Source organism: Melitaea cinxia, chromosome 19 (genome assembly GCF_905220565.1).
Source record: "Melitaea cinxia chromosome 19, ilMelCinx1.1, whole genome shotgun sequence".
Lineage (NCBI taxonomy): Eukaryota > Metazoa > Arthropoda > Insecta > Lepidoptera > Nymphalidae > Melitaea > Melitaea cinxia.
Window position 1 is genome coordinate 6,630,613 of NC_059412.1, and position 8,971 is coordinate 6,639,583.

An 8,971-nucleotide genomic window follows, 5' to 3' on the forward strand; every position below is an offset into this window, starting at 1 on the left:
GTTGCAGACGTCTATAAGCTACGGTAATCGTTTACCATCAGGTGAGCCGTACGCTTGTTTGCCGACCTAGTGACATAAAAATAAAAAATAAACTTATGTGTATTAATTACGTTTCAATATTCTTAGGTTATTTATTACTATTTATAGGAAAAAAATAGTTTTGTCCCAGTTTTGAAAATAAACGAAACCACAGAAAGCGCGCAGAAAAATAAACGATTCTAGTTCAACGATACGGCACTAAACTCTTTAAAACTCCACTTTTTCCAACTCATCTCTTGAAAAAAATGTGGATAGTCGACACATCAACTTGCATCAACTTTACAAAAAGTTAAGATAACAATACCACACGAATTCCTGCCTTTCATCTCGTTAAATTAAGATTTATTCTATAGGAAGCAACCAAAGATAGTGTAACTAATCAATAAACTGATGGTATTTGACTGTATTCTTCAAAATCTTGAGGCGAGTAGTTCGTTAATGCGTTATAAGAAAGAAAAACGTAATAGTAACATTTTAATTAGGATACCTAAAAACAGCTTTCACCTAGCTAATATACAATATAGATATACGAACTGTATAAAATAGTGGATGATAAAGCTTTGCGGATACAATTTCGTCACTATTAAAAATGCAGACAATTCTGCCTTGCTTAGGTAAAAGGCAGTAAAGTAAAATTATTGAAGTCTGAGAAAATTGAGTTCAAAGTTTTAGATTGTTTGAACTTAATAAATCTATACTATAATATTATAATGCTGAAAAGTTTGTTTAAACGCGCCAATCTCAGGAACTTAACTGAAAAATTCTTTTTGTGTGAGATAGGTCATTTGCCGAGGAAGGATGCTCCTGTTTTCTTCAAATTAAGTGAAATCGCAGGGTATATTACAATAGCAGCTGTTTTTTTACTAGCTGTTATTTAACAAAAAATTATTGTTCAGATCGCAGAATTTTAAAATAAAAATAATTGTTAAATAAAAGTAGCCTAAGTTACTCGTTATTACATCAGCTATCTGCCAATGAAAGTCCTGTCAAAACCGGCATAGCTTTTTCAGAGATTAGCCGGATCAAACAGACAGACATACAAAAATGTTAAAAAATGTTATTTTGGTATATGTACCGTGTATACCTACACATACATCCGCATTTAGTAAAAAGCGGTTATTTTAATTATTACAAGCATACACTCCAATTTTATTTATTTGTCAAGATAAGTTTATGTTTATTAATATATTTTACAACTATAATCAAATAATTACATCAAATAATAAATATAATGGCCTTTTTTTTATATAATACGCCATTATATTTTTTTATTTTGATTATTGCAATGTTGCAATTACCTTTAAAAAGAAATACAATTAAACATCTTTGATCTATTATGTAAAATATTTCTTTTTGTTTTACTATTGTTAATTCTGTTGGTAATCCTAATAAATAAATAAAAGTAGTGAAAAACGGCCAATGTTTTTTATCTAAGAACGGCAGAATTGGCCCGTGGCATTCGTTGATACACGTGTTCGCAATTGTGCATATATGCGTTTCAGTTAACCAACGTGCTCTACGTTTCGGTTCTCATTATCTGATGTATTCACGTCATGTCATGTCCTATTGTGTTTATATAACAATGTTGTAGTTTTTACTTTATTTCATAGAACTTAAAGCTGTCGTTTCCGGTCACTGTATACACAAGTTTTCTCCTATAAATACGGCTGATAAAAAGACATACCTATTAATATTATTTATCTAGCTCTGTATCGAGCTGCAATTTAAATAAAACGATTTTATGAATTTTAATACGTTTATTATAATTTTGACAACTAATCTTCAATTTAGACTTTTTTTTTTTAAATATGAAATTCATTACGTATTTATTAATTTACATTTCAGTTCCATACAGTAATTTCTTATCCGCTACCATTATTATATTACTTTAGTAATAGATGACATTTAATTTTCGAAACTACAATGTCAACGCAAACAAATGGGTTAGGTTTCTTTATAAAGAATAAAAAACTGAAAGGAAACTAACACGAATACAATCTATACTAATATTATAAGGCTGTTATTATGTATTAAGTATGTTTTTTGTTTGAACGCGCTAATCACAAAAACTACTGGTTCAAATTGAAAAATTGTTTTTCTGTTGGATAGTCCATTTAGCGATGAAGGCTATATAGGCTATTTTATATTTTAGTACAGTTTTCTTTAAATTAACGCGAGTGAAACCGCGGGGCTCAGCTAGTTTTGAATACAAGTGGTCTACTGGTATAGTTTACAAATTGCTATGATTGACTAGACGATTAAATACAACATAATCTTAAAGCGGTTTATCCCGCCCGAGTCAACACAGGGGATCAATGTTTACATTTATTGATAGATAATACCCCTGGCGGGCGATTGTTTTGATTATGGGGTTCGGCTTAATATTTCATACACAAACTTACACACGTAAAAATACAATTTAACTTTTAAAACCTCAATGTAACTAGAGTACGAATGTTTGCGAGTTACAAATTGCTTAATTTAAAATTAAAAAGTAATATTACCGCATTCATGTTCATGTTTAAAACGATTATGTTTTCAAAGAAAATTTTTCAAGGCAATGACTAAATATTTACACATTTTGATGAAGTATGTAAACCGTTTTAACTTATATTTATACAATCGTTATACGAGTATATACATAAAATATGAAACTAAATTTTGTTAAACCGTTAAAAGTAAGGTAATTAAGATTTGATAGCAACAGTATAATTCCTTAAAAAATACTTAGCTTCAAGCGACTTTTATAAACATATTTTTGTGAAATTGCTAAAGAGCCCTGCGGTATAATAAAGCCTAATTAAAAGAAATTCCAAACATTATGAAACTAGAATATTGTGTACTAAAATGTCCGTCTGCGAATTCAGCGAACGCAAAAAAATAATCACTACCGATTCCGAAGTATGGCAGAAATTTGCTCTGACACGCACGCCCAAGTGAGCGGCGCCTTTATTTGACAGCAAATTAATAAGCGCAGACGATACCGGAAAGTCTCAACGCGCGCCCGCAACAATCCAACTTCGACTTTATAATGAAAGCTATAAAGTCTTGAACAAACATTTAAATCGTAACAGATATCCTTACGCAATTTTAATCCTTAAGTTCGACGACATTGAAGCGTAAATCGAGCACCGGATCGGAGTTAATAGGATGTAATTTATCCGGGTTAAAACGCAACGTTGCCGCTTTGGATTCGTCCGAGAGAGATGGTCGATTTCCGTAGTTCCCGCGAGAGAAGGAACGACATGTTTTTATGACTTCGTACCGTAGTCATTAGTCGGCGGGCAGGCTGGTCGCGGGCGCGCCGCGATGCTACCGACTCTACCAAGTAGCGACGCCGTATTGTGGGAAAGAGGCGCGATCGCAAACGGCGTAAGCGGCATTTCTCATTAATTTTCAGGAAGACGTAAAATTCTCCCATTGCTCGCCCTCGGTAAATAATAAATATCTTTTGTCTTGTTTCACGCTCTCCGATCGGAGGCCTCTACGTTTCGATAGCAGCATTGCGTAAGGAATTACGCCTATTTCCGCGTCGTCGCTATCGTGGCGAATTTGTTTATTATTCTTATCATACAATACGTTCCAATAAAAAGATGTTGACCTATGCTCGTATGTCCTCATTTGCTTCGTAATATGTGTAATTGAATACATTACCGGAATTGTGACATAAATGCCAAACATATCACAGACGTAACGTTTTAGAACTATATTAGTTAACAGAATTAATGGCATACATTTAGGTATTAAGACATGGTAACAATTATCCGATGATAGATCTCTAAGTATATGAGTTAGAACTGACTTGTCTTTAATTAGAATAAACACATTACATATCAAATAAAAGATGTAAGGTAATGATGGTATATGTAATATGAGCTTAATTTATCACTATGTTTAACTTCGGGGTGGCGAATAATTTCCCGACAGAGAATAACGTTCGTTATCAAGTATATTCACGATAACAACAAAGACCAACGAATTTCCAAACTGTCCTAAGAACAAACGGAAGATCCAAGGGAGAAACACCTTGGCGAACAATAAATATTTGTAAAAATATAATATTTATACTTTGACATGATAGATAAAGATACGACATGGATCTGCCTTAAATAGCCACTAGTCAAAATTTTCCCAAAATCTTTTTAATTTTACTACTCGTATTGTGTCATGACAATTATTTTATAATCATAAAGATAAGATCTATGATCTATCCTTGACACAAATTACATTAATTATCGCTTCAGCCTGTAATATCCCACTGCTGGGCTTAGGCCTACATGGGGAAAGCCGTAGAGGAGAATAAACCAGTGCTATGACCGCTGCGCTATAACGCGGCGTCATATTAATACGTTCATATAAAATTACAATTTTCTTTTAAAATTACTTACAGCCTCTTCTAAATCTACTTATTAACACAGAAACTATTTAAGTAACTTAGCGAGCAACTTTAGCGCGTAATGAAACCAATTTAATAGGTCAGTTTATAAGCAGCTGTTGCTCGATATCACACGAGTTGATAAAATTATTTCCGTTGACATACAGGAATGAGGAGCGCTACGAGTTAATTTAGCGCTAGTTAAAATTTCTACGACCTGCGTCAACGACTGCGTTTATGTGAACTTAATTATGGTTGTATTGGTAGATTGAATTGGATTGTTTCAAGTCAAAAATATAAGTAGTAGGAGAAAATAATTACATTGAATAGCAACAAGACTTCAGAGTACTTATGCGACGTACCTACTTGTATGTGGTCACAACAAATAAATCGGAGATTTTTATCATTAAGTATTAAATAACAATGAGTCAAAATAGCCCATTAGATAATATTAATGATAATAAAATAAAATAGTTTTTATTTTGCTGGAATTATGTAGTTTACATTATTTTGAAGGTAGAGGATAGGTTCATATTCACTAATGCTGCTAAGTTTTATGTGTACATTAAAATTAATTTCGTGTCGTATGATCGCGCAACCAATATATATATTTAGAACTTTCCAGAAAATGCAGTATCATGGGACTTTGATTATTTATAATCCAGCAATCGACTCTTCTCTCAAGAGTCCTTAGGCCTAATTCCATATATCCAAACTACTTAAGTAACATTTTGAGTAATAAATACGTCAATTATTTCGCGTATTCCTAGTATTGTACACACTGAACAAAACAAACAGTTAGCATATCAAATTCCATTCAAATTTTGTGGTTTCCGGGTAATGCGTGTTGATGGAGAGGCAGATTGCCTAGCATAACACAGACAGATGTAATTAAATAATTAATGTCAGAATCACATAACATTGATTTGAACCAAACTCTATTTATTTTTTTATATTCTTCACGGAGAGAATATGAATAAAGAGACTGAACATCTATAAGGAAACATCTTGTTTGATAAATAAATAATATATGACAGAAGTGTTTTACACTTTATCGAAATATCCCAATTTAAAAATCGATTAATTTTATACAACAGGCACAATTTTTTACGTAACAACGCAACCACAATTATATCATAGATGAGTTCTAGGAAATCAAACGGAACAAGCCATATGAATAAAGCATTATAGTTTTAAAATAAAATTAACACATAAATGACCGTTTTTTCTTTCTTTTGATATTTGTAATCCAGTCTCACGATCTTACTAATTTTACTCATGATGCATAATGGAACTTATGTAACAATCAAGCATCACATATAAAAGTAAAAACAAGGCCTTAAGAGATGTAAGATGAATTCAAACAATGGTTGTGGGGCTCCTATCACTTTTTTTTTACTTTCCATACGTATACAATAGCATAACTTGCTTTTTGGGGCCTCAATGGAATTTTTACTACTTTGACTAGTATGAAAATGGGTGTAAAAATGTTGGTAGCAGTTGCTAGTTAATTTTCAACTCACATTTCATAAGAATATAAGTTATTATTGTATTAGCTAAAACTCACGGAAACTTAAACGACAAAGTTAGTTTTGTTTTGAACGCAAAGTCAGGACCTTATGATCTGATATTACTATGGATACATTCCGCAGTGAAATATATTCAAATGATATTCAATATTAGTAAAGATGAATATTTATAAATAATGAAGTAACGTCGGTGTTAGACGGTTAATAAGTAATTATATCCACAGCCACGGTTACATGCATGATTAATGTTTTCAGGGCGTATTAGGTATTCCGATGACTTACTCACAACGGTGTTAATGAAACTTACAGTGAAAAATGTGTTGGATTTTTTTGCCTAAACTTATATGTAGTAGTAGATATATGTTTTAAATTATCGAATTCTTATACCTACGAATAAATTGGGTACATTTACAAGTACTAATAACCACACTTAACCTGATTGCCATTTATAATATTCTACTTTTTGTTTTTATTCTTTGAAAAAATTGACAAGTTTTTTACAGCGGTTTCACTTTAACAAAAAGTGATTCCGCCATTAGTAGACAAAACGTGACATAAATAGTTCATATAAAACCGTAGCCTTATAATAAGGCTGATGGTTAACCCTTTTACCGCTGCGGATGTGTATAGAGGCACCGAATTTTCGTGTCCTTAGTTCCACGACAATAGACATCAATAGAGACCATTCATTCATTTTAAATATCTTACAAAGTGAATTTACTTTACTTGAAGGTTTTGTTTTTTGTTATTCAGTAACACGTTCTAACACCCTTGAAATTAGTTTGTACAGAAGTCCTTTTTTTCCTAAAGTCAGTAATAGTATACCTATACTCATATCAATAAAATTGCTAGCTTAGTTATCTCAACGATAATTGCTTCTACAGTAGACGAGTTGTAACGTTATAAGCATACGGATTATCAAGGTTATTTTGGCGGTGCTGGCACTGTAATCGATTGAGCGCATAAGCATTATGTTTCCCTTTACGCGTTTTGAATTAAATTGAAGTTAATCCTTTATATTCTTTATACCATCTTCACAAACCATATTTTAAAATTAATTAAGGACTTCAATATATAATACAGTACAATTTTTATATCGATGTGACTTCACACTGCACTACAGTTTACTATAGATTTCGATATACCTACATTCAATGTGTTACGTTGGAAGACACATCGGATTTGAGAGGAAACATTGGCAGTGAAAAACTTAAGTATTTAAAACGCATCGAATTCGTCTATATAAAAAACAACTTCCTTGAAAGCCGATATTTACAATGTCATGATTGTGTTTTATACCGTGATATTTGAATGTTAACAATAATAACATTATTAAAATTATAAACCGTTTTCACGTGAAAAAAACATTACAAAAAAGAGCTGCGCAGCCTTAGCTAAATTCACGTGAAAAGAAAAAGAAAATTTCAAAGTGTACTACGTACTTGAATTTTCTATGAAAGCCGAGTTCATATGAAGTGTGCTGCGCCACGTGAGGTTCCGAGAAAGTTTTGATTAGTTGCCACTCATTTGTGACTCAGGGTTAGGTACTCTACACACTGAACACGTTGTGGAACATTGTGCAGTACGGTGACTAAGGTTTGGAAGACCAATACATTACAAAAGCACACTGCGATTTCTAAAGAACACGTTTAGTCTGTAACCGCACCGCCTAGCGTAGTAGTCTGAAGTGCTCCTTAAACTTAGATCTAAACTACGATAAATACAAGTTTAAACGTTTTGAGCTAACAACTTTATTTTCACTGAAGTATTATTATATTATTCAAATTTTATTGTTTTGGAAAACTTAACTAATTTAGAATTTTAGATAATGAAATTGATTACTCGTTAAAATACTAGCTAATACCGTCGTCTTTTATATTTACTGAAACATTATATTTATTACAAGCTTTTATTTAACTTGAAATGTATATATGAATGTATGTATGTTCGGGTGAAATCTTGCGGCTTAATTTTGAAGCAGATATCTTCAACCAATTCAGCTGAAATTTTATATACAAGTTCCATTGTTTATCTAGACAACTTAATCTCGCGACAAGCTTTTATATCACGTAAATTATGTAATGACCTTATATAAGTAGATAATAAAAGTATTAAAGTGAAAATTTTATTTATTTAGTTTTAGCGAATTCAAATATAAGCTTGTTTTTTAAAAAGATTTTTTACTTTTAATTTATACTCAAATAAAATCATATGCATGCCAACAAGTAGACAGGTATAAATACAACGTAATTAATTTATTAATTAAACCTATAACCTGTTGCAGAGCTTATGGATAATGTAAACATACACATATAGCTTATGGATAATGTAAACATATACATACTACAGCAATATAAAATAAACTCAATAATTTAAATAAGTAAAAAGTGTTTTCATTTTGTTTGTAACAAATTTAAATTAATTTTCGTTTCCCCAATTACGAATTTGGAAATACATGGTTGGCTTAAAATAATGATTTTTAAATAACTTAATGCAATATGTATGACATCTTTATAAACTGTACCTATCATCACTCAGAAAAACCGTCAAAAGTTATAATGAAGAGACTACGAAGAGATGAAGTTTATTAATATTTATTATGCATTTAAATGTTTATAATAATAGCTAAGCATTTAATCACCAACCACCCTATTATGTTATACGATCTCCGATTTGATGAAATCAGTAACGAGGATCCCTAATAAAGCTGTTCAACTGGCTTGTATTTATTCGGAACCTATTTGGTTATATTCAAAGATACAAACTAAAATCTAAAATGCTCGTCCTGAGATTTAAGATAACTATTCACAGATGCGGTATGTCGTGCTACAATACCCTTTCCTTGAGTGTTTATTTTTCTTTTAATGTGTATCATAATAAGTTCTATTTTAACTAATTAAATATAAAAATATAAAAAGAATTTTACGTGGAACGCCAAGTCTAAAACTATGCCAGGTATTTACTAACTACATAGCTTGTAAGTAGTTCACTATCAGCAAAGTGTGCGCCGACGACTGTCACTGTTTTA